The sequence below is a fragment of the Lithobates pipiens genome, unplaced genomic scaffold (genome assembly GCF_037356315.1).
Source record: "Lithobates pipiens isolate NorthernLeopardFrog02 unplaced genomic scaffold, aLitPip1_a1.2 Scaffold_23, whole genome shotgun sequence".
NCBI lineage: Eukaryota > Metazoa > Chordata > Amphibia > Anura > Ranidae > Lithobates > Lithobates pipiens.
The window spans coordinates 55587643-55615550 of record NW_027507785.1 but is presented as its reverse complement, the minus strand read 5'-3'; the positions used below and the strand labels follow the sequence as shown (position 1 = coordinate 55615550).

Genomic DNA, 27908 nt, shown 5'->3' with positions numbered 1-27908 from the left:
CTCCCAGTTCCTGCCACTGAAAAACATCCCCACAGCATGATGCTGCCACCACCATGCTTCACTGTAGGGATGGAATTGGCCAGGTGATGAGCGGTATGCCTGGTTTCCTCCAGACATGATGCATAGTTAGTAAGGTTGAATAAAGACACCAGTCCATCTAGTTCAACCTGAGTGAGTGTGGGTGCGGGTTTACAATTTTTCCTATCCCTGTACATTGCACACTCACATCAGTCCCTACCCTCTAGTAGCCCACAATCCAAGGTCCCCATTTATATACGAGGGCCAATTTTGGACAGAAGCCAATTAACCTACCAGCATGTCTTTGGATGCTTGCCATTCAGGCCAAAGAGTTCAAATCTTTGTTTCATCAGACCAGAGGTTTTTGGTTCTCATGGTCTGAGAGTCCTTCAGGTGCCTTTTGGCAAACTCCATGGGCTCTCATGTGCCTTTTATGTAGTGGCTTCCATCTGGCCACTCTCCCATACAGGCCTGATTGGTGGAGTGCCGCAGAGATGGTTGTTCTTCTGGAAGGTTCTCCTCTCTCCACAGAGAAACACTGGAGCTCTGTCAGAGTGACCATCGGGTTCTTGGTCACCTCCCTGATTAAGGCCCTTCTCCCCCATTGCTCAGTTTGGCCGGGCGGCCCGCTCTAGGAAGAGTCCTGGTGGTACCAAACTTCTTCCATTTATGGGTGATGGAGGCCACTGTGCTCATTGGAACCTTCAATGCTGCAGACATTTTTCTGTACCCTTCCCCAGATCTGTGCCTCCATACAGTCCTGTCTCGGAGGTCTACAGACAATTCCTTCATGGCTTGGTTTGTGCTCTGACATGCACTGATAACTGTGTGACCTTATATATAGACAGGTGTGTGCCTTTCCAAATCATGTCCAATCAACTGAATTTACCACAAGTGGACTCCAATCAAGTTGTAGAAACATCTCAAGGATGGTCGGTGGAAACACAATGCACCTGAGTTCAATGTTGAGTCACAGAAAAGACTATGAATATTTATGTACATTTTTTTTTATAAATTTGCACAGATTTCAAACAAACTTCTTCCATGTTGTCATTATGGGGGATTGTTTGTAGAATTTTGAAGAACATAATGAATTTAATCCATTTTGGAATAAAGCTGTAACATAACAAAATGTGGAAAAAGTGAAGCGCTGTGAATACTTTGCGGATGCGCTGTATGCTCCATAAGGGATATTTATAGTTTAGAAAAGGCTGATGAAGAGGATGACATCAGAAGGCTCCACATATCAGGAACTCTTCCTCTATAGTTCATCTAGCATCACTTTTATCTGCCCAAAGGAAAGCTCCAGGTTTAAAGTGTTACTAAACCCACAACAGTAAAATCAGTCTGTATAAGCAGTAAAGCACGCTTGTTATACTCACTGTAGAACCTAAGGGGTTAATCCTCTGCATTGTGTAAAAAGACTGTTTGATCCTGTCTTCTCTGATCCTCCCCTTCTTTTACTGTCCCTAATCCAGGGTGCCAGGCGCATGGATTTTTATGAGGTTTTTTAAGCACATAATTACAGCCCGAGGCTCTAATTGGCTTTAAAAAAAAAAAAAGGGTGGGCTCGAGGCGCAGAGCACTGTGCCCCGAGCCCACCCAGTTGTGTGGTGTGACAATAGAGAATTAATATTCGCTATTCTCTTCCTGACTCTGCTCCCAGCCAATCAGGAAGCAGTTCCTGTGACCCGATTGGCCAGGGAGTCTGAAGACTAAAGCGCTGTATTCATGTTTGTCTCGGGGGGTGGGTATGGTGTTAGTTTGCCCCCCCCCCAATATATTAAGCACCAGCCGCCACTGGACAGCCACATAAAATCCGGGACTGTCCCTTCAAATCCGGGACATCTGGCAATCCTAGTGTACGCTGCAGGTTAGCCTAGTTGGAGCTTAAACAGGGATAAGGACACATCCCCATGTGACAGCTCTAATGCCTGGCCATTGGTCACGCACTCAGTGCTGCATCACAGGAGGAAGGGGAGGGAGTTGCAGATCCACCTTCAAATGCTTCCCTTACTTTGCTCTGATGGGGATGTGAAAGGAGTGCAGGGACTAAAGTTAAGTCGAGTCAAGTCAAGTAAAGAGTAACATTTTACAAAAATCCCCCTATGCAAATCCATATCTGCTGAATAGTACATTCCCCCATTACACATGCAACTCTGATGGGGCAACTCTGATGGGGCCTGTCCGCAAATAACCCCCCGGCCCCGAAACCTCCCTTCGTCATGCCATTTGCAAGATGGGCTGGAAATTACAATTGTGCGCCCCCTAGTGGCCGCTCCAGGATGTTTTAAACTGTGCGGATCCACAATGAGCTAAGCTAGAGAAGAAAAGTGTGCACTGCAAACACATATAGATTGAATGACCCAGAGCCTGGCTGGACAAGGAGAGAACATACTGCACATGTGCACAGCTGGAGGCACCTGGAGTGATAGCCAGGGGTCTCCCCATCACATCATAGTCCTCACTCACATCAGAGTCCCCCCTTGACGTCAGAAGTCCCAATAAATGTCAGCGGTCCCCTTACAGATCAGAGGTCCCACATTACATCAGATCTCCCCCATGACAAAGTCAGAGCCCCCCCCCCCCCATCACATCAAAGTCTCCCTATCACATCAGAGTACCCCTATACATTAGATGTTCCTCATGAAATAGTCATAGCCCCCCCATCAGATCAGAAGCCCCCCCCCCATCATATGAAAGTCCCCCCAATCACATCAGAAGCCCCTATCATATGAAAGTTCCCCCAATCACATCAGAAGACCCCCATCACATCAGACGCCCCCCATCATGTAAAAAGTTCCCCCAATCACATCAGAAGCCCCCATCATATGAAAGTTCCCCCAATCACATCAGAAGCCCACCATCATGTAAAAGTTCCCCCAATCACATCAGAAGCCCCCCATCATATGAAAGTTCCCCCCAATCACATCTGAAGCCCTTATCATATGAAAGTCCCCCCAATCACATCAGAAGCCCCCCATCATATATAAGTCCCCCAATTACATCAGAAGCCCCCATCATATGAAAGCCCCCCCAATCATATCAGAAGCCCACAAGTCAGAGCCTCCTCACCACATCAGAGGCCCCCTATAACACCAAAGCCCCCCCATCACATCAAAGTTCCCCTATACATCAGAGATCCACCATCACATCAGAGCTCCCTATATGTCAGAGGTCCTCCATCACAACAGAGTCCCCCAATCACATCAGAGGTCCCTCATCACATCAGCGGTCCCCCATGACAGAGTCAGAGCCTCCTCATCACATGAACGCCCCCATCACATCAGTGGCCCCTCCTCACATCAGAGTCCCCCTGTACCTCAGAGGTTCCCTATCACATCAGAGCCTCCCCATCACATCAAAGTTCCCCTATACATCAGAGATCCCCCATCACATCAGAGCCTCTTATACATAAGAGGTCCCTTATCACATCAGAGTACCCCTATACATCACAGGTTCCCTATCACATCACAGTCCCCAGTCAAATCAGTGTCCCCATCACATCAGAGGTCCCCTATTACATCAGAGTCCCCCATCACATCAAAGTTCCCCTATACATCAGCAGTCCCCCATGACAGAGTAAGAGCACCCTCATCACGTCAACGCCCCTTGTCACATCAGAGGCCCCTCATCACATCAGAGGTTCCCTATCACATCAAAGTCCCCCTGGTCACACCAGAGATCCCCCATCACACCAGAGATCCCCCATCACATCAGAGATCCCCGTGATAGAGTCAGAGCCTCATCACATCAGAGTCCAGTCATCACATCAAAGTTCCCCTATACATCAGAGTCCCCCTATCACATCAGAGTCCCCCCTGGATCACAGAGTCCTCTTATCCTTAGTCCCCTGGGGTAAGTGATCCAGGGCAAACTGGGTCTCATGCTCACGGCACCACAGGGGGAACCCAAAGGACACCCCTGGCACCCTGGTGGAGAAACACTGCTGTAGTGTAGAGTATAGCGAGGCCTAATTTGCCCCTTTTGCCAGCTCTGAAACCCCCGTTCCATTGCCGGAGACTCATTTGCATACATTTGGTCAGAAAAGCGACAAATATTGTGTACTGTGAGCAAGACCGTATGTCACAATGGAGAAAACGCCGCTGTAATCCTGCCCTGCGTAGGTTGACTTTCGTAGAAATTCATATAGTGTATCTTGTCCATACAAGAAGAACAGCTAAAGAGGGCAGGAGGAGCGGCACGTTTATTGTGAAGGCAGGCCGACCATCTGGCACTAAGGCGCCCAGGATTACTGTCATCCGTCTGCACACACCTGACAGATGCTGGCGAGGATCACGGAAAAATAACCCTTCGCGCTTTTGGTCTATTTTTTACAGATTTGCTGATCAAAAATATTACCACAGACTAGTGTATGCCATGGCCAACACTGCATGCTTGGCCAACACTGTACAGAACTTCCATTAAATTAGTATCATTTATAACAGTTACATAGTCACATAGTAGGCGAGGTTGAAAAAAAAAAAGACACAAGTCCATCAAGTCCAACCTATGTGTGTGATTATATGTCAGTATTACATTGTATATTCCTGTATGTTGGGGTCGTTCAGGTGCTTATCTAATATTTTTTTTAAACTATCGATGCTCCCCTGCTGAGACCACCGCCTGTGGAAGGGAATTCCACATCCTTGCCGCTCTTACAGTAAAGAACCCTCTACGATATACGTCGGCACAATGGCAGCGGTGGGCAAACCTGTACATCCCCTGTAATTGGCGGTGCTAGTGGGCGCGTACAGCGTGACTGTGCCTGGAGGGTCCCGGGGACTCAGTGTCCCCCGGTGTCCCGCGATCGTGTCATGGAGCCGCAGAATGGGGAGATGCCGATGTCAGCGTTTCTCAACTCCAGTCCTCAAGGAGCCCCAACAGGTCATGTTTTCAGGCTTCCCATTATTTTGCACAGGTGATTTGATGAGTTTCACTGCCTTAATAATTACCACAGCCATTTCATCAGAGGGAAATCCTGAAAACATGACCTGTTGGTGTGCCTTGAGGACTGGAGCTGAGAAATGCTGGCTTATGTTAACAAGGCATTTCCCCGTTCTGCCTAGTGCAGAGGTCTCAAACTGGCGGCCCTCCAGCTGTTGTGAAACTACAAGTCCCATGAGGCATTGCAAGGCTGACAGTTACAAGCATGACTCCCACAGACAGAGGCATGATGGGATTTGTAGTTTTGCAACAGCTGGAGGGCCGTCAGTTTGAGACCCCTGGCCTAGTGACATGACAGGGATCTACTGCTCCCTGTCATCGGGAGCAGTGATCGCTGTCATGTCAGTGGAAGCCCGTCTCCCCCCACAGTTAGAATCACTCCTTAGTACACACTTAACCCCTTGATCGCCACCCTAGTGTTTATCCTCTTCCCTGCCAGTGTTCATTTATAGAGTAATCAGTGCATTATTATAGCACTGATCGCTGTATAAATGTCAGTGGTCCCAAAATAATGTCAAAAGTGTCCGATCTGCCCGCCGCAATGTCGCAGTCCTGATAAAAATCACAGATTTACTAGTAAATCTATGACTAGTAAACCATTACAAGTAAAAAAAATAAAAATAAAAAACGTAAATGTATCCCCTATTTTGCAGACGCTATAACTTTTGCGCAAACCAATCAATATACGCTTATTGCGATTTTTTTTTTTTAACCAAAAATATGTAGAAGAATACACATCGGCCTAAACTGAGGAAAAAATTCATAAAAAATAAAAATAAAAATTGTGGATATTTATTATAGCCAGGAGCATCGGCGGGGGGCCTGAGAAGAGGAGGATCGGGGCTGCTCTGTGCAAAACCATTACAAGGAGCAGGTAAGAATGACATATTAGTTATTTTAAAAAAACATCCCTTTAACCGCTTCCAGACCACCCCACGTACATTCACTGGGGCAGGGCGGCCCGTCTGCGCAAAATCACATACCTGTATGTGGTTCTGTGCACGCATGTTTAGATGGCACATGCGTGCTGCTCCCGCTGTGATTGGACACAGCAGGAGCCAATCACTGGGTCTGGCCGCTGCGACCCACCGATCTTTCAGAAAAGAACCGGAGCAGCAATGTACCGATGTAAACAAATCACATCGCTGCTCTGTCAGGAAGCAAAAGAGAGAGATTGTGTTTCAGCTTAGCTGAATCATGAGCTCTCGTTTCCTCCAGTGAATCCACTCCCCCCCCCCCACAGTTAGAACACATCCAGGGAACACAGTTAACCCCTTGATTGCTCCCCCCCCCCCCCACAGGTGTTAACCCCTTCCCTGCCAGTGTAATTTATACATTGATCAGTGCATCAGCACTGATCACTTTATTGGTGTCAACGGTCCCCAAAAAGTGTCACTGAGGGTGAGATTTGTCCGCCACAATGTCGCAGTCCCACTAAAAATCACTGATTGCTGCCATTACTAGTAAAAAAAAAAAAAAGTTAAATAAAGGCCCATAAATCAATCCCTACGTTTGTAGACGCTTTAACTTTTGAGCAAACCAATCATATCCACTTATTGTGATTTTTTTTTAACCCCCCCCCCCAAAAAAAACAAAACACACTCAGCTTAGCTGAATCATGAGCTCTCGTTTCCTCCAGTGAATCCACTCCCCCCCCCCCCCACAGTTAGAACACATCCAGGGAACACAGTTAACCCCTTGATTGCTCCCCCCCCCCCACCGGTGTTAACCCCTTCCCTGCCAGTGTAATTTATACATTGATCAGTGCATCAGCACTGATCACTTTATTGGTGTCAACGGTCCCCAAAAAGTGTCACTGAGGGTGAGATTTGTCCGCCACAATGTCGCAGTCCCACTAAAAATCACTGATTGCTGCCATTACTAGTAAAAAAAAAAAAAGTTAAATAAAGGCCCATAAATCAATCCCTACGTTTGTAGACGCTTTAACTTTTGAGCAAACCAATCATATCCACTTATTGTGATTTTTTTTTTAACCCCCCCCCCCCCAAAAAAAACAAAACACACTCAATCAGAAAACCTAATACACTATCCAATACCCACAGTTGATCCAGAGGAAGGCGGTTGTGGTCGGTAGGTGGTATAATTAGGAGGTTGAGCCACGTTTTTTTTTTTCTGCCCCTCAATTGCCCCCCTAGCTGCAAAGGCAGCCATATAGGGAGGTATACACATGCAATGGCCGCAATGTAGGGTTACCACTTCATCCCTTTAAACCTGAACACATATGAATCACACGGGTTCTGTGGCTGATTGAGGTGGTAATTAAACTCACTTGATGCCTTATCTGCATTTAATTAAGCCTCAGAACCTGTGTGATTCAAAGGTGTTCGGGTTTAAAGGGATGAGGTGGCAACTCTACCACAATGCTGTGCTAAAATGAATCCCCCCCCCCCCCCCAGTTGGGGTACTGCCTGCTAAACGTGACCTATTCAAGTGAATGGGGCTGCGTGGCACCTGCCCAGCAACTGTGTACAATGCACATGGTTTCCGCAGCTCCCAACTGTCCCTGATTTTCGAGGGACTGTCCCTGATTTTGTCCCTCTGTCCCTCATTCCTCCTCACTTGTCCCTCATTTTTGTCTGATCTATATAGACGTACATAAAATGTATTTTTTATCTTTCAAAAAGGTGTTTCCCAGTGCTAAACCTTTCATCTAAATTATAAATCGCTGCATTTGTACATTTTTAAAAGCCAATATAAAGGAATAGTAGTATTAAACAAAAGCCCTTGTGGATTTAATTAACCTTTTTTAAGGTTAATTCTCCTTTAAGGGGGTGTGGCAGGGGGCGTGTCCTATGCCTACATACATTTGCCAGTAGGTGTCCCTCATTCCCATCTAAAAATGTTGGGAGGTATGGGTTTCGGTGTGGAGGTGTAGGCTTTTAGGGGTAAAAAGAGGTGTGGAGGGTGTGACTTCCTCAAAGCCCGTCAAACACCTTCTAAAAAGCAACCCACCACTGTGTTAACGCAGGGCCGGGACTAGGGTTGGGCAGAATGGGCAGCTGCCCCGGGCGCAGTGAAGCAAGGGGGGCAAGCAATAGACGCAGAGTGGTATACCCATTCTAAAGCATGTTTTAACAATGGGGGAGGTGCGCCCAATTTCCGGATCCTTGCCCAGGGCACTGGATGACCCTGTCCCAGTACTGCATTAATGAGCCCTTAAGATAATCCATAATGTTTTCAGTTCAGTTTAAATTTTAAACATTTTACCAGTCCAGTAAATTAAATCTATTAAGTTTTACCTTGGGATTCTGCGACCTTGGACTTTGTCCTCTGAAATGCATTACGGTATATGAGGTCACTGAATTGCTCAGTAAATCCGAATTATTTGCACAGAGGAGATAATTATCTCATACAGTATAGATTTTTCTTCAGGCAAACTAATAAACAGTTAAAATACATATAAGGGGAACTGTTTTATCTGTCAATGGAAGATTCTGTTCAGCCAGTTTTATGATCCAGGTAGTGCAACCAAAATCTGCGACAGTTGAGCAGCAGCGCAGCTTGTTCACAGACAACCAACCCCCCCCTTAACCTGCTGATTGGATAAAGTAGGAGAAGCAGGACACTAATGAGTCATCCCTCTGCTCATTCTGCTCTCTCCTCCTATTAGCACAACCTGATTGGCTCCTAGTGCTGCACCACCCTCCCCAATTCACAATGCAGCTGTTCCAGGGGTTTCCAGGAGCCGGAGATCAAGACAAATAAAGATACCTACTGACTATGTTTTTTTTTTTTTTTTACGTTTATATATGTGTTTTATGTTTTGTTACGTTTTGTGTTTTATGTTTTGTTATGTTTATATATGTGTTTTATGTTTTGTTATGTTTATATATGTGTTTTATGTTTTTTTTTTTTTTTTATGTTATGTTTTTTTTAAATATTTTTTCATACATAATAGCAACATTTGGTGTTTTTGTTTTATATCCATCTGGAGTTCTGTATAAGACAGATTCTTGTCATTTCATAACTGCCATCCAAGATGCAACCCCCCCCCCCCCCCCTAGAATAATACGGGGCTTTTACTTCTCTCCTCAGTCAGAGAAATGAACATTTTCTGAAAAGACCTTTTGATGCCATAAGCCTCCCTGCCATTTATTCTCCTCCGTGGAGAAGAAGGAGCAGAAAGGAATACATATAGCATACATGCATTTATTTGCACGTCCTTTCTTATGAAAAAAAAAATAATAGAATGAGCAATTGGCGAATAGCCGGGGGCGACGCACGCGCTCCTCGGTGCATACTGCACACTTCCCATATCTCCGCGAAGAAACTATTTATGCTTCTGATTTTAAGCCTGGATTAGACCTGACCTAAATTTCTCTGGCACTCAAAAGGCAAGAGGCGCACTTGGGTTTGGTGCGTTAGGCGGTCTGCATCTCCGCGTATCGTTTTCAAGAAATGCTCTCGCATGGATAAACAAAAGAGCGAGCACAAAAATACACGCATGATGGCGAGGTATTGTAGGATGACCATAGTGGGGGACGATAACTTTTTGAATGCATGTGAACTTATTTTTTTTAACAGTTTATATGACTGGTTCATATATATATATATATATATATATATATATATATATATAAATAAAACATTTTTTCTGTATAAATGATTTGTTTAATAAAGCTGCATTCATGATCAATTTGCAAAGCGAGATGAACACACGCAACTTGCTACAGGATGACCGTACCACTGACCTTACTATAATTTTTTTAATACATTTTATCATATGTTGTTTTTAACAGAATATATATATATATATATATATATATATATATATATTGTATGTGTGTGTATATATATATGTGTGTGTGTGTGTGTGTGTGTGTGTGTGTATATATATATGTATATATATATATATATATATATATATATATATTTCTGTATAAATTATACATTTAATAAAGCTGCATTCATGATACTCAACCCGCAAAGCGAGCCGAACACACGCAAGTTACTGCAGGATGACTGTACTGACCTGACTATAATTTTTGAATGCATTTTATCAGAAGTTAGAAGAAGTCCGTATATATTATTATTATTATTATTTTTTATCTGTAGAAATTATGTATTTAAAAAAAGCTGCATTCATGATACTAATAATTTCCTAATTTCCCTTTTGGGATTAATAAAGCATTCTGTATTCTGTATACTCAGTTTGCAAAGCAAGCTAAACACAAAATTTACTCCCGGATGACCCCACTGACCTTACTATAATTTTGTGAATACATTTGGCATATGTTGTTTTTAACAGTTTATACGACTATTTAAAAAAATAAAAAAAATCTGTATATATTATATATTTAATAAAGCTGCATTTATGATACTCAGTTTGTAAAGCGAGCCGAACACACGCAAGTTACTGCGGGATGACCGTACTACTGACCTTACTATCATTTTTTTTAAAAATACATTTTATCATATGTTGTTTTCAACGGTATATATATATATATATATATATATATATATTTTTTTTTCTGTATAAATTATATATTTAATAAAGCTGCATTCATGATACTCAATTTGCAAAGCGAGCCGAACACAAAAAAGTTAATGCACAATGACCGTACTGACCTGAGTATAATTTTTGAATCTATTTTATCATAAGTTTTTTTTTTGGTTTTTTTTTAACAGTATATATTATTTTTATTTTTTTATCTGTAGAAATGATATATTTATAAAAGCTGCATTCATGATACTAATAATTTCGCAATTTCCCTTTGGGATTAATAAAGCATTCTGTATTCTGTATACTCAGTTTTCAAAGCAAGCTAAACACAAAACTTACTGCCGGATGACCCCACTGAGCTTACTATAATTTTTGGAATACATTTGACATATGTTGTTTTTAAAATTTTATACGTCTATTTAAAAAAAAAAAAAAAATCTGTATATATTTAATAAAGCTGCATTCATCATATATATTTATACAATATATATAAATAAATTGCGGCAACTCGCATTGCAGGAAGCATGTAGATCTGGAACTTTTTTTGGGGGGACATGCTTCCCGCCGTTGCAGCGCCACAATCGCAGCAGACCCGCACCGCGATTTGAGGTGTCATTCAAATGATGTCATTCAAATGAATGGCATCTCAAATGCGAGTCCTGTGATTTGTCTTTAAGGCCCTGTTCACACCGCTGCGGGGGGAGATCCGGATGTGATTCGCACAGCAAATCACATCCGATCTCCGTAGCGATGCGAGTTCAGCCATACAGATAGTATGGCTGAATTCGCAGCGCTCCCGCAGCAAACTCGCACGGGACCCTTTTTTGGGTCCGCAACAGAATCGGATCGCATGGGGGTTCACACACATTCCTGTGCGAGTCGGCAGATCGCACTGCGATATGCCGACGGATCTGGGGGTGTCATTAACATAACATTGACACTCCCAGCCGTCCGCATAGGGCAGTGTGAACTGCCGGCGGGAGGTGTGCGATGCGGGTAAACGCCGCGGATTCGCGGCGTTCCCGCATCGCTATAGTGTGAACCCGGCCTCACACCGGCGCTTTCAAATCGTGGAAGTGCGAATGCAGCCTTACTTAGGCTAGGATTCCACTATTGCGACCCCAAAGTCGCGCGGCTCAGAGTGCGACTTTGAGCGCAGCTTCGATCCAACTCTGCAGTCTCTGGATCAAAGTTGCAGCAAAACTCACATCAAAGTAGTGCGGGGACCTTTTTAAAGTCACTGCAACTTTTGCCGCAATTTGAAGCAATGCCTGTGTAATCCTGAGGTCTGTCGACCTAGAGTCGCATCAAAGTCGGGACAAAGCAGACCAGGGACTACTGTGAAGTCGCTGCGACTTGAATGGTACCCATTGGAAATCATGGGGGTACGACTTGTCCTGCGACTTCCAAAGTCGCAGGACAAGTCGCAAAAGTGTCAAAGGGGCCTGAGTGTAGAATGCAGAATCCACAGTGGCCAATTGGAATCTTTCTTTCACTTTCACTTTCAAAGTGGATTCCAGTTGCTCATTGGTGTATACTGCACTCAGCAGCAATAGTATCGCTTGGCGTCTTTCCCAATCATTGGCTAGGCCCCGGTATTCCTGCAGATGTTACAGTAAAAGGGCGCATCCAACTCACTGTATGTGCTTCAGCTTTTGCTGGGTGGCTGGCTCTTCCTGGCTGGCTGTATAGGGGATTGCTGTTGTTTAGGTCTGGGACACGTCTGCAGCTCCATCACTGGGCCTGAGCAGAACCCATGTTGTGGCTTCTAATTCCCCCTGTGCAGAAAGAAAGAAAATAATAGAATACCAAGTCAGTTCTGAACAGTGCAGATAGCTGGAGGGCAGTTGTCACTGAATGGGCTAGCATGGATTTTAGACATGTGCAGTTCATTTCGTTCCAAATGTTTGTTTTGTTTTTTTACAAATTTTGACAAATTCATCAAACCCGTTAACAATTTTTTCCGAATATTCGGAAATCCAAAAATTTGAAAATCTGAAATAATAACTTACTAATAATAACTTAACCCCTTATACGCCAATATACGTCCTAACTTTGAAGAGGAATATTATTGTTATGGCAGCAGCTAGCTGCCATGACCCCCGTATCCTCTTGTTCAGCCGGCAGTCCGGTTTTTGATAAGAGTGGTCTCTGCGGTGAGATCACTTTTGTTGGTGGCAGGAAAGGGGCCCCTCTTCCGGCGCTCTCTCCGGTGCCCTCCGCCGCTTACCGGAGCCGTCAGCAGCGACGGAGGCGATCGGATCTTCACCCTTGCTGGCCATTGAAACGAGTGGCCAGCACAACATTGCAGGGCGGGAGCGACATCAAAACATCACTTCTGCCCATAGCTCTTAGGCCGTTTTCACACTGGGGCGGTGCGAGCGCCGGCGGTAAAACGGCGCTATTTTCAGCGCCGATTTACCGTCATTTTAGCAGAGGTATTGGGCCGCTAGTGGGGCAGTTCCCCCCCCCCACTAGCAGGTGAGAAAGGGATAAAAGCATCTGCTGCAGAGGCGCTTTGCTGGCGGTATAGCCACACTGCCCCATTCATTTCAATGGCCAGGAGCGGTGTATACTTTTGTATACTTTTTTTTACAGTCCTGCCAGCGCACCGCTCCAGTGTGAAAGTCTTCAGGGCTTTCACAGTGGAGTGTGAGGAACGGCTCTTTCATGGCGCTATTTTTAGCGCTGTAGCGCCTGCAAAGCGCCCCAGTGTGAAAGGGGTCTAAAAGGGACATTTAAAAAAAAAATAATTTAAATGACAATTTATTTATTTTTTTATTGCATTTTAGTGTAAATATGAGATGTGAGGTCTCATACTTAAAGAGGGATTCCATCTAAAAAAAAAATATTAAAAGCCAGCAGCTATAAATACTACAGCTGCTAACTTTTAATAAATGGACACTCACCTGTCCCGGGTTCCAGCGATGCCGGCAGCCGAGGCCGATCGATCGCTCGGCTCTCGGCTGCTGCAGTCACCATTCTAGGTGAGGGAATCAGGAAGTGAAGCGAATCGGCTTTACTTCCCGGGTTCCCTACTGCGCATGCGCGAGTCGCGCAGCGCAATAGGAATTGTCTGCGCTGTCGCTGGGACCCGTGTGTGACCCAGCAGACAGAGCGGCAGGACAGGAAATGACTAGACTCTTTGACAGGTATCTCCACCCCCTCCCCGCTGTAAGGTGCCAATTGTGACACCGGAGGGGGGGAGGGTTCCGATCAGCGGAAGTTCCACTTTAGGGTGGAACCCCGCTTTAAGAGTTCCTGTCATGCTTTTTTTCTATTACAAGGGATGTTTAAATTCCTTGTAATAGAAATAAAAGTCACACTTTTAAAAATAAAAGGTAAAATAATTAAGAAAAACATTTTTTTTTTTTAAACGTGCCCCGTCCCGCCGAGCTCGTGTGCAGAAGTGAATGCATACGTGAGTAGCGCTCCACATATGAAAACGGTGTTCAAACCACACATGTGAGGTATCGCCGCAATCGGTAGAGCGAGAGCAACAATTCTAGCCCTAGACCTCCTCTATAATTTAAAACATACAACCTGTAGAATTTTTTTAAACATCACATATGGAGATTTTTAAGGGTAAAAGTTTGTCGCCATTCCACGAGCGGGCGCAACAATTTACTCGGTATAACATTAAAGCGGGGTTCCACCCTAAAGTGGAACTTCCGCTGATCGGATCCCTCCCCCCCTCCGGTGTCACAATTGGCACCTTACAGGGGGGAGGGGGGTGGAGATACCTGTCAAAGACAGGTATTTACACCCACTTCCGGGCATAGACTCCCATGGGAGTCTATGTCATTTCCTGTCCTGCTGCGCTGTCTGCTGGGACACACACGGGTCCCAGTAACAGCGCGGACAATTCCTATTGCGCTGCGCGACTCGCGCATGCGCAGTAGGGAACCGGGAAGTGAAGCCGATTCGCTTCACTTCCTGATTCCCTCACCTAGAATGGTGACGGCAGCAGCAGAGAGCCGAGCGATCGATCGGCCTCGGCTGCCGGCATCGCTGGAACCCGGGACAGGCGAGTGTCCATTTATTAAAAGTCAGCAGCTGTAGTATTTATAGCTGCTGGCTTTTAATATTTTTTTTTTTAGGTGGAATCCCTCTTTAACTTTCACAATATAAAAAAATAAATAAATTGGGCTAACTTTACTGTTGTCTTATTTTTTAATTAAAAAAAAGTGTCTTTTTTTTCCAAAAAAAAGTGCGCTTGTAAGACCGCTGCGCAAATACAGTGCGACAGAAAGTATTGCAACGACTGCCATTTTATTCTCTAGGGTGTTAGAAAAAAAATTTATAATGTTTGGGGGTTCTAAGTAATTTTCTAGCAAATAATGAATTTAATCCATTTTGGAATAAGGCTGCCAACATAACAAAATGTGGAAAAAATGAAGCTCTGTGAATTTTTTCCCCAACGCACCGTGGCTCTTGTACACCCTGATAAGGACAAATGAATAACCTAGCTAGCTTAAGCCCCCTGACGGTATTCCCGAGTCTGGCTCAGGGTGGAATTTTTATACCATGAGCGGTAACCCCGAGCCAGACTCGGGACCGCATCGCTGGATCCAGGAGGAGGTTTACTTACCTTCTCCCTCAAATACAGCGTTGTCTCCCCGCTGTACGAGCGAGCCGTGTCTCGCTCGATCTATCACGGAGCCGATCTCCGTGCCCTGCGAGCGTTGCGACGCACGGGGACAGAGATCGGCGCCAAATTCAAAAAGTGAAACACACAGTATACATACAGTATAATGTAATCTTATAGATTACATTGCTGTATGTAAATATTTCACATCCCCTTTGTCCCTAGTGGTCTGCCCAGTGCTCTGCATGCAGTTTTATATAATAAAAACTGTTCTTTATGCCTGGAAACTGGAGATTGTCCATAGCAACCAAACTGTCATTTTACATCAAAAATGGTTTTAGACCAGCTAGAAAACAGCGATAATAAATTGGAACAACTCGCAGAATTGAGCGATAGCGATTTGTGGGGAGATCCGTCATCAAATACTGAAAAGTAATGACAGTGACAATTCTGCAACTAAGCAAATTTCAGTGTTTTTGATTTGATTACATTATTGAATAATTTTTATTATTGTTATATTATTATTTGGTACAATTATTTATAGTTATTTATTATATTATAATTTATGATTTCATCTTTCAAATTTTATCATACCCGGGATGTCTGCTAGACTCTGGTTTGGACAGATTTAAGAGAGTTATTCCTAAGAATTGCAGGACTACAATATAAAACGCAAAATTTTCATGCAAAATAATGGTACCGCTTTTAGCACCTAAAATCCGAAATAATCATACCGCCAGGGAGGTTAATAAATAAAAAATAAAAATAAAAAAAGCAAATCCAATAGCTCCAACTTCTGGCTGTAAATTTCAATTATTAGTCATATGTAATATTTCAGATTTACCTGACCAAATATAAACATATACAGTGCTGTGAAAAAGTATTTGCCCCCTTCCAGATTTAAATTTTTTTTAATTTATTTTTTAATTTATTTTTTTATATTTCTCACACTTAAATGATTCAGATCATCAAACAAATTTTAATATTCCGCATAGATAACCAGAGTAAATCCAAGATGCAGTTTTTAAATTATTATTTCATTTATTAAGGGGGAAAAAAGCTGTTCAAACCTGCCTGGCCCTATGTGAAAAAGTAATTGCCCCCTCCCATGAATGAACTGTGATTAACCACAATTTTTTTGGAAAGTTGAGTTAAAATTTCACTTGCCACACCCAGGCCTGATTACTGTCATCCAGGGTGAATTTAATTTAAATTGTTAGTAAAAAGGCTTGATTTAAACCCTAATTTTGTAACCACTTCCTGCCCGGCCTATAGCAGAATTACAGCCAGGCAGTGGTTCGGTTATCCTGACTGGGCGTCATATGACGTCCTGGGAGATAGCCGGTTGATCGGTGATGCGGCGTGTCAGTCTGACACACTGCTACACCAATCTCGGGAAAGAGCCAGGTGATCAGCTGTGTTCAATCACGGCCGATCACGATGTAAACAGGAAGAGCTGGTGATCGGCTTTTACTCACTCTCTGACAGACACGAGTAGAGGAGAGCCAATTGGTGGCTCTCCTGATGGGGGGCTTGCGCTGATTGTTTATCAGCCCCCACTCGGATGCCCACACTGGACCACCAGGGAAGCTGCCAGGACCATCAGGGAGGCAAATAACATGCGGATGGCCAGGTACATCCCCCATAGCCATCCACATGTGCAAATTAATGCCAAATCTGTGCCAATCAGTGCCCACTTGTGGGTATTGACTGGCACCATTATGTAACAGCAAAGCCACCCATCAGTGTCATCAGTGCCACCCATCTGTGTCCATCCATGCCCATCAGTGCCCATCAGCACCCATCCATGCCACCGATCAGTGCCACCCATAAGTGCCCATCAGTGCTGCCTACAAGTGCCCATCAGTTCCACCTATGAGTGCCCATCAGTGTCGCATACCAGTGCCACCTATCAGTGCCCATCAGTGCCACCTCATTGGTGCCACCTCATCGGTGCCCATCAGTGCCGCCTTATCATTGCCCGTCAGAGCAGCCATATTAGTGCCCATCATTGAAGACGAAAACGTACTTATTTAAAAAAAAATGTATAGAAACAAAGAAAAACTTGTTTTTTTTTCTAAATTTTCTGTATTTATTTTATATTTGTTGCGCAAAAAATTTAAAGCGCAGAGGTGATCAAATACCACCAAAAGAAAGCTCTATTTCTGGGAACAAAATGATACAAAATTTGTTTGGGTACAGTGTCACATGGCCGCGCAATTGTCATTTAAATTGCAACAGTGCTGAAAGCTGCCTGGGCAGGAAGGTGACGAAGTGTCCAGTATTGAAGTGGTTAAAGAGCAACTGTCACCTCCGTCCCGCAGCGGCTCCTCCTCTGACCCGCTGGTGACTCGCCGACAGACCCATTCACTTTAATGGGACGGCTGGTGATGCGGCAGTGACACAACAAGGTGAGGGGCGTGGCGGCAGAAGGTGAGTGGATGCCCGCTAACAGGCGCTGCCATGATGGATCTGTGCTCTTTAAATGTAAGGACTGTGCTCTTTAAATGTAAGGACTCATTCTTGCTGGTGTGCCCTCCCAGTTGACAGTGCGCCACCCTCCCAGGGTACAGTGCGCCGCCCTCCCAGGAGACAGTGCGCCGCCCTCCCAGGGTACAGTGCGCCGCCCTCCCAGGGTACAGTGCGCCACCCTCCCAGGGTACAGTGCGCCACCCTCCCAGGAGACAGTGCGCCACCCTCCCAGGGTACAGTGCACCGCCCTCCCAGGATACAGTGACGCCCTCCCAGGAGACAGTGCACCGCCCTCCCAGGAGACAGTGCACCGCCCTCCCAGGAGACAGTGCGCCACCCTCCCAGGGTACAGTGCACCGCCCTCCCAGGGTACAGTGCACCGCCCTCCCAGGGTACAGTGCACCGCCCTCCCAGGAGACAGTGTGCCGCCCTCCCAGGGTACAGTGCTCCGCCCTCCCAGGAGACAGTGCGCCACCCTCCCAGGGTACAGTGCACCGCCCTCCCAGGAGACAGTGTGCTGCCCTCCCAGGGTACAGTGCGCCGCCCTCCCAGGAGACAGTGCGCCACCCTCCCAGGGTACAGTGTGCCGCCCTCCCAGGAGACAGTGCGCCGCCCTCCCAGGGTACAGTGCGCCGCCCTCCCAGGGTACAGTGCGCCGCCCTCCCAGGGTACAGTACGCCGCCCTCCCAGAAGACAGTGCGCCACCCTCTCAGGGTACAGTGCGCCGCCTTCCCAGGGTACAGTGCGCCGCCTTCCCAGGGTACAGTGCGCCGCCCTCCCAGGGTACAGTGCGCCGCCCTCCCAGGAGACAGTGCGCCACCCTCCCAGGGTACAGTGCGCCGCCCTCCCAGGAGACAGTGCGCCACCCTCCCAGGGTACAGTGCGCCGCCTTCCCAGGGTACAGTGCGCCGCCCTCCCAGGGTACAGTGCGCCGCCCTCCCAGGGTACAGTGCGCCGCCCTCCCAGGAGACAGTGCGCCACCCTCCCAGGGTACAGTGCGCCGCCTTCCCAGGGTACAGTGCGCCGCCCTCCCAGGGTACAGTGCGCCGCCCTCCCAGGGTACAGTGCGCCGCCCTCCCAGGAGACAGTGCGCCACCCTCCCAGGGTACAGTGCGCCGCCCTCCCAGGAGACAGTGCGCCACCCTCCCAGGGTACAGTGCGTCGCCCTCCCAGGGTACAGTACGCCGCCCTCCCAGAAGATAGTGTGCCGCCAGGGATAAAGAATATACACGCTTACTCCCGCGGGGGGTCCGAAACAGGACGTTCCACTATAAAGACCAATTACAAGGTAAACACACAGCAAAAAAATAATTTTTCATTTAGACATCTGTTCAATGACACGAAGGGATAATATAGGAATAATATAAAGTTTACAATATGTGTGGACCTCCGCTTTAGGGTACAGTGCACCGCCCTCCCAGGGTACAGTGCACCGCCCTCCCAGGGTACAGTGCACCGCCCTCCCAGGAGACAGTGTGCCGCCCTCCCAGGGTACAGTGCTCCGCCCTCCCAGGAGACAGTGCGCCACCCTCCCAGGGTACAGTGCACCGCCCTCCCAGGAGACAGTGTGCTGCCCTCCCAGGGTACAGTGCGCCGCCCTCCCAGGAGACAGTGCGCCACCCTCCCAGGGTACAGTGTGCCGCCCTCCCAGGAGACAGTGCGCCGCCCTCCCAGGGTACAGTGCGCCGCCCTCCCAGGGTACAGTGCGCCGCCCTCCCAGGGTACAGTACGCCGCCCTCCCAGAAGACAGTGCGCCACCCTCCCAGGGTACAGTGCGCCGCCTTCCCAGGGTACAGTGCGCCGCCTTCCCAGGGTACAGTGCGCCGCCCTCCCAGGGTACAGTGCGCCGCCCTCCCAGGGTACAGTGCGCCGCCCTCCCAGGAGACAGTGCGCCACCCTCCCAGGGTACAGTGCGCCGCCCTCCCAGGAGACAGTGCGCCACCCTCCCAGGGTACAGTGCGTCGCCCTCCCAGGGTACAGTACGCCGCCCTCCCAGAAGATAGTGTGCCGCCAGGGATAAAGAATATACACGCTTACTCCCGCGGGGGGTCCGAAACAGGACGTTCCACTATAAAGACCAATTACAAGGTAAACACACAGCAAAAAAATAATTTTTCATTTAGACATCTGTTCAATGACACGAAGGGATAATATAGGAATAATATAAAGTTTACAATATGTGTGGACCTCCGCTTTAATAAATGAAACCATCATTTAAAAACTGCATTTTGTATTTTCTCGGTTTATCTTTGTGTAATACTAAAATTTGTTTGATGATCTGAATCATTTATGTGTGACAAATATGCAAAAAAAAATCCAAATCAAAAGTGTGTGTGTGTGTGTGTGTGTGTGTGTGTGTGTGTGTGTGTGTGTGTGTGTGTGTGTGTGTGTGTGTGTGTGTGTGTGTGTGTGTGTGTGTGTGTATTACATAGTATAGTATAGTTAGACACAATCACACATTTCCTTTTTTAAATGTATTTTAATTATTACATTTTAAATATTTTTATTATTTTAAAATAATAATAAAAAAAAAAAATATAATGATAAAAATTTTTTTACAATTTTTAATGTGTTTTTCAAACAAAAAAACCTTATAATTGGACTCAGTTGACACAGCAATAAGAGGACAAGCAGTCGATATTACTGACACCCAGTGGTGTGCCCAGAACACCCGTCTGGCTATTAGTGCCTATATCACAAAAGGCCCGGCTGCCTTCATCTCTCTCTCGGAGTCTTTGGCAGACAGTGCTGGGGATAAAAGGGGGGTGGGGGGGGGGGGTTGGGGGGGGACCTGTCAGTTCCGTATGGAAGCTTCTTTTTTTCTCAGCGGATCTCTGTACTAAGAATCACTCGCCTTGAAGCGGAACAACCTGTAGTGATTCAGCACTATTTACTAACCTCTGTACAGTATCAGACCCTGGAATTTTCCTTCTTTCCATTTTGTCCTCTATAAACCAAATCAGTAAAATTTTGCATAAGCTTTAGGATGTTAATGTAGTTTCAAAAGTTATTTTAATTGCTTTTTTTTTTAACTGCAGCAGTTATTTAAAAAAAGAAAAATGGTGATCCTGCCATGAAGGCCCTTGCTCCTGCTGCAAGGTGACAACATTCTGTCCCTGTATCTCAACTGTGCTCCTGCGTTGTCACCCTGTCATAAAGGTTTCGAATGGAGCCTACAAGCACATTTTACACAAGTATGGGTTCACTGTTGTTACTATTAGGAAAACCAGCCTGAGAAATGCCAAGGGGCAGTGGCGTCGCTAGGGGGTTGCTTTTGGGGCTATAGCCCCGAATCTTGGGCTCATAGCCCCAAGTCTCTCAGAGACCGCCGTGGCCTCTCGGCGGCTGGGCCGCGAGTGTGGCAGGCAGTACGGGAGAGCCGGGCGAGCGAGAGAGCAAAGAGATGACATCATTTCTCACCGCCCGCCCTGCATCACTGCTAATCCGCTCTCACTGTGAAGCCGTGGGCAGCAGAGAGATGACATAATCTTTCACTGTCCGCCTTCTCTCTGGTGACCCTGATGTAAAGCGCAGCTCTCTGGGGACACTAAGGATGGGCTCTCCGGGGCCCCTGATGTAAGTGGGGAGGCTCTCCGGGGGCTCTTTGGGGATCCTGATATATATGGGGGAGGCTCTCTGGGGACCCTGATGCAAGGGGGAGGCTCTCTGGGGACCCTGATGCAAGGGGGAGGCTCTCTGGGGTTCCTGATGTAAGGAAGGGGTTCTTTGGGGACCCTGATGTAAGGGGGAGGCTCTCTAGGGACCCTGATGTAAGGTAGGGGCTCTCTAGGGACCCTGATGTAAGGTAGGGGCTCTCTGGGGACCCTGATGTAAGGTAGGGGCTCTCTGGGGACCCTGATGTAAGGGGGAAACTCTCTGGTGACCCTGATGTAAGGAAGGGGTTTTCTGGGGACCCTGATGTAAGGGGGAGACTTTCTGGTGACCCTGATGCAAGGGGGGCTCTTTGGTGACCCTGATGCAAGGGGGGCTCTTTGGTGACCCTGATGCAAGGGGGGCTCTTTGGGGACCCTGATAAAAGGAAGGGGCTCTCTGGGGACTCTGAGGTAAGTGGGGGCTCAATATGTATTCTGTTACATATTTTGGTAAACAAAATCGCAATAAGCGTATATTGATTGCTTTGCACAAAAGTGCAAAAGTTTAAGTTATTTTTTTATTTTTATACTAGTATTGGCAGTGATCAGTGACTTATAGTGGGATTGTGATGCAGTGCAGACTCTTTTCACACTGGGGCGGTTTTCAGGCACGTTCAAAGCACTGCCTATTCATTCCAATGGGCAGGGCATCACGGCCATTACTAGTATAAAAAAGGAGGGGTTAAAAGCGCTCCGCTAGTGCCCGAAAAACGAAAAGTGATTTGGCGCTAGCTAGGGTTGTCACCTGTCACCATGTTTGGCTTGAAGGAAAAAGTGGCAACCCTATCGCTAACGTCCGGTGCTTTCAGTGTGAAAACCATTTAACTGACACTTTTGACACTTTGCGGGAACCAGTGACACTAATACAGTGCTCAAAATATGCACTGTCACTGTACTAATGACACTGACTGAGAAGGGGTTATACATCTTCTAGGGAGATCAGAGATAAATGTGTGCCTAGCCCATGCTTGTGTGTGCTGCTTTTACTAGGGAAGACATGGATCCTAGTCCCTGCAGGAACACAAAATCCATCCCTTCCCTCTTGTCAGAATGGAGATCTGCCTTGTTTACAAAGGCAGATCCTGGTTCTGTGTATTTTTACTGAGGTTCGGTGGGTGCCGGCGGACATTCAGTGCCCGGCTCCCACAGATTGGCTTCTGCTGTGAATAATCACAGTAAAAGGCGCACACAGGCGCGCCCCCTGCAGGTGGAAGTGCATGATAACGTATATATACATGATTCTCCACAGCGGAGCCGCTGCCTTGTAGCCGTAAAACTGCCATGGGGCGGTCTTTAAGTAAACATCAAAACTTGGATCTAAAGTGGAACTTCAGTCATTTTTTCATCTTTCCATCTATTAAATCTTCTGCCCTTGTTGTTGATTTACCTTTTGGATAGGAAAACATTTTTTTTTCTGCCAGTAAATACCTTATACAGCCCACTTCCTGTTTATTTTCTGGCCATTAGACTAGGCTTATGACATGACGCGTAGCTCTCTCTCTCTCTCTCTCTCTCGTGAGAGTTTGCCAGGAAGGGAGGGGGATGAGTCATAAGAGGGCCAAATGAGAGCTGCAGAGCTGGAGGTGTGTGTCTGTCTAAATCCAGGAAGTGAACAGGCAGCAGCTTCAGCTGCCCACAGTTAAAATGGCTGCAGCCAGATTCGGTGGAGTTTTTTTTTTTTTTTACCACTACTATTCCTTTATATTGGCTTTTAAAAATTTACAAATGCAGCAATTTAGAAATCAGATGAAAGGTTTAACACTGGGAAATACTTTTTGAAAGATAAAAGTGCATTTTATATACATCTATATAGATCAGACCAAAATGAGGGACAAATGAGGAGGAATGAGGGACAGAGGGACGTTGCTCCAAATCAGGGACAGTCCCTCGAAATCAGGGACAGTTGGGAGCTGTGGACTGCAGTTCCTCTGTAATCAAAATATTTGCAACACATTAATACCAAAACCGCTCAGTCATAGGCATAGGCTTGAGCTTATATTCAACTGAATAATAAGAGAGAGAGTTTGCCAGGAAGGGAGGGGGTGAGTCATAAAAGGGCCAATGAGAGCTGCAACTGAATAAATAAAGTCCCCAACACCAGAGTGCGGGGGGGGGGGGGGGATTCTCAAAGTCAAGGGTCCAGCCAACTGCAAAGCGTCCAGCAGAACATCTGCCAACAACGCTTCACTTCCTGATTCCCTCATGAGGATGGCGCCAGCAGCTGCGGAGAGCCAAGCGACTGATCGGCCTCGGCTGCCGACAACGCTTGACCCTCGGACAGGTGAGTGTCCATTTATTAAAAATCAGCAGCTTCAGTATTTGTAGCTGCTGGCTTTTAATATTTTTTTTTTTTTTAGGTGGACCTCCTCTTTAAGTTTAATTTTTATTTTTTATCTGGGGGGGGGGGGGGGCAACTAGTCAAATACCAGACCTTGCAATTTCATGGAAGGTCAACTTTAAGGTTTTTCGGACATCACTTGAAAGAATAAAGTCGGAATTTTAGCAGATTCCATCCATAACTACCCTGTTTCCCCCGAAAAGAAGACCTAGCGTGATTATCGCGATGGCTGCAATATAAGCCCTACCCCCCAAATAAGCCCTAGTTAAAGTCCTTGTAGGTCTTATTTTCAGGGTATGGCTTATTTTCAGGGGAAACAGGGTAGGGCTTATTTGGGGGGGGTAGGGTTTATATTGCAGCCATCACTGACAATCACGCTAGGTCTTCTTTTCGGGGAAACAGGGTAGCTGTATGATAAATATAATAAAATTGGCATATGGGGGTAGACTGACAACTCATGGGGCCCCCGGGCAATAGGAGATTATGGGGGCCCCCAGGCAATCCAAGATTATGGGGCCACACAGTATACACACACACACACAGTATACAATCACACAGTATACACATACATGTACACACAGTATACACAGACATGTTTCTATTGGCTGAGAAGGTACTGGGGAGGTGGGGCAGCTATGATTTTGGGATTTTTAGACCAAAAGGATGTCGGTAAGGGACATTTCAGAGACAGATGTAAAAAAAAACACAGATTTTTACATACTGTCCCTGGTTTTACTGAGGCTGGCAACCCTGATGGGGCCCCCTAGTGGCTCGGGGCCCTCGAGTCCGCCCCTGTTGGCATATCTAGGTATAAAGAGAACATCTTTGCCCCTTCTGAATGCCGCACTTGGAATGGCGGTTGAGTTTGCCGGCGGTGGGGAGGGGGGTTGTCTGTAGAAGCTGGCAATCAGTCAAACGCATTTCTTTTATAACATCACCGGGGACTCCACCAGCTTTCATGTAAAGATAAAAGGAAGAAAACTGAACGGTTATTAAGCCGTAAATCCAGGCGGGGCCGTCCTATGACTAGGACAGAGGAGGCATTTAATTAACTCCCTAAATGCCACCGCCGGGTGAAAAAAGCCATTTTTTTTTCGTCACTACTGTAAAACTTGAAGATTTCTCTTATAAAATCCTGCCTTTGGCCTGGTCCACGACTAATGCGTCTTTTTTAGTGCTTTTTGCAGAAACGCACTGCAGTTCATTTATCATGGTTTCCCATGGGACACGTTCACATCTGTGCTTTTTTTTTTTTTTTTTTTTCAGCCGCTGCGCTTTTTTGGAAAGGGTCAGGGACTTAAACGCAAAGCACTGCATTTCTAGATTGTAAGCTCCAACGAGCCGGGCCCTCTGATCCCTCCTGTATTGATTTTGTTTTGTAAGTGTACTGTCTGCCCTCATGTTGTAAAGCGCTGCACAAACTGTTGGCGCTCTATAAATCCTGTATAATAATAATCATTTTTGGTTCAGTAGACTTCAATGGAGAAGCTGCAGAAAAGCATTTTTAGTGCATTTTTTTTTTTTTTGCTATGATTTGACTGAAATTTTTTAGCGATTTGCGTTTTGTGGTATTTAATCTGCCCAACAACAAATTGCCCAAAAAAGCCCAAAACAAAAGCATTAAAAAATGTAAAAAACATCAAAAAACGGGTGTGCAGAAACGCACTGCAAAAAGCACTGTAGAAACAGATCAAAAGCAAACTGCATTGGTGTGAACCCCCCTGGGCTTTATATGGAGTTATTAGGAACTGGGTGTCCCCATTCCAGACAGCCTGGTCATTTGTAATTTGTATGGTAGCTCATTCTCTGAAGGCAATAAGGACCCTCGAGCCCCATAGCAGCTATAGCGGTAGCTCAGTGCATGGGAAGAATGTAGGCTCCTTGGGATTATCTGCTCTTGCGATGGAGTTTCACGTTTTCAACTTTAGCTTCAGCCTATCTACATGAACTTGATCCAGTAGCCATAAGTTCTTCCTCAGGCCAACTGTGACAACAGAAAGATATGCCAGTGTCTGCATGGTCATTTACACCGATCAGCCATAACTTTATAAGCACCGACTGCCCACTGTCATACCCTCCATTCTCCTCTCCTGCAGATACTGCCCACTGTCATACCTTCCATTCTCCTCTCCGGCACATACTGCCCACTGTCATAGCCTCCATTCTCCTCTCCTGCACATACTGCCCACTGTCATACCCTCCATACCCGTCTCCTGCACATACTGACCACTGTCATACCCTCCATTCTCCTCTCCTGCAGATACTGCCCACTGTCATACCTTCCATTCTCCTCTCCGGCACATACTGCCCACTGTCATAGCCTCCATTCTCCTCTCCTGCGCATACTGCCCACTGTCATACCCTCCATACCCCTCTCCTGCACATACTGCCCACTGTCATACCCTCCATTCTCCTCTCCTGCGCATACTGCCCACTGTCATACCCTCCATACCCCTCTCTTGCACATACTGCCCACTGTTATACCCTCCATTCTCCTCTCCTGCACATACTGCCCACTGTCATACCCTCCATACCCCTCTCCTGCACATACTGACCACTGTCATACCCTCCATTCTCCTCTCCTGCACATACTGCCCACTGTCATACGCTCCATACCCCTCTCCTGCACATACTGCCCACTGTCATACTCTCCATACTCTTATCCTGCACATACTGCCCTCTGTCATACCCACCATACTCCTCTCCTGCACATACTGCCTACTGTCATACCCTCCATACTCCTCTTCTGCACATACTGCCCACTGCCATACCCACCATACTTCTCTCGTGTACATACTGCCCACTGTCATACCTTCCACACTCCTCTCCTGTACATACTGCCCACTACCATACCTTCCATACTCCTCTCAGTGGCGTAACTAGAACCTTCAGGGCCCCGATGCAGGAAACCATGGCGGGCCCCCCCCCCCCCCCGGACCTCCGGACAGGGCTCTTTTCTCCGAGCCCGATGGTGGAACACCAGGGCCCAGTCCCAAGTGGGTGGCTGCATAAAAAGGAACCGATTTAAAAAACATCAATTACAGCCACTGTGCCCATCAAACGCCACCATTGTACCATCTAATGCCACCACTGTACCATCAAATGTCACTACTGTGCCCATCAAACTCTGCCGCTGTGCCCATCAAATGCCACCGCTGTGCCCATCAAATGCCACCACTGTGCCCATCAAATGCCGCTACTGTGCCCATCAAATGCTGCTACTGTGCCCATCAAATGCTGCCACTGTGAATCCCCACTGCCCGCTCACTGTCTGCCCGTCACTTACCCTGTCTTGGTGGGGCAGCGGGTAACGGCCATGAGCGGGGTCCTCCATGCAGCTACTGCCATCCTCATCTCCCGTCCTCTGCTCCTGATGGGCGTCCAATAGCTGTGTCTATCGTTTCAACCAATCAAGTGATGGGTAAAAGACCCGCACACCTGATTGGTGGAGAGGCGGTTCAGTGTTAGGAAAGTGAATATTAATTCACTTTTCTAACACACCTGGCTAGGTAGACTGTGAGCGTCAAGCATGGCGCTCGCAGTTCACCTATTTTGAAGCCTATTATAGCCCATGGCTCTAATCAGGCGCTGCAAAAACACCCCCCCCCCCCCGCCGCTGTAATTCAGGCACCCCAAAAGGAACCAGACACCTAAATATGGGGGTGGCAGCGGTGGCCATGGATAGATTCATGCTATGCTATGCATGAATCTATCCATTGGTCATAGAGGGGGTGGAACCTGTGCACCCTTTTGGATGCACCGCCACTGATAAACACATGCTCTCACACACACACACACACACATGCATACATACACATACATATATGAACACACACACATACATACATGCATGCTCTCACACACACACATACAAGCATGCTCACACACACACATACAAGCATGCTCACACACACTCACACACATACAAGCATGCTCACACGCACACACACAAGCATGCTCACACACACACATACATTAATGCTCACACACACACACATACATGCATGCTCACACACACACACATACATGCATGCTCACACACATGCATGCTCACACACACACACACACACACACACACACACACACACACACACACACATGCTCACACACACACACATACAAGCATGCTCACACACACACATACAAGCATGCTCACACACACACAAAAGCATGCTCACGCACACACAAAAGCAAGCTCACGCACACACAAGCATGCTCACACGCACATACAAGCATGCTCACACACACACACACACAAGCATGCTCACACACACATACAAGCATGCTCACACACACGCACATACAAGCATGCTCACACACACACAAGCATGCTTACACGCACACACAAGCATGCTTACACGCACACACAAGCATGCTCACACACACACGCACATACAAGCATGCTCACACACATACAAGCATGCTTAC

General features: G+C 46.6%; 1 protein-coding gene across 1 annotated transcript in view; it reads right to left on the bottom strand.

Annotated features, from left to right (window-relative positions):
- LOC143927539 (G-protein coupled receptor 22-like) overlaps positions 1-27908 on the bottom strand; it is a 296520-nt gene that overhangs the window by 43660 nt on the left and 224952 nt on the right. Inside the window, exon 3 of the mRNA XM_077451662.1 lies at positions 12068-12207. The gene's annotated coding sequence lies outside the window, so the exon portion shown is untranslated. The remainder of the gene's footprint in view (positions 1-12067; positions 12208-27908) is intronic.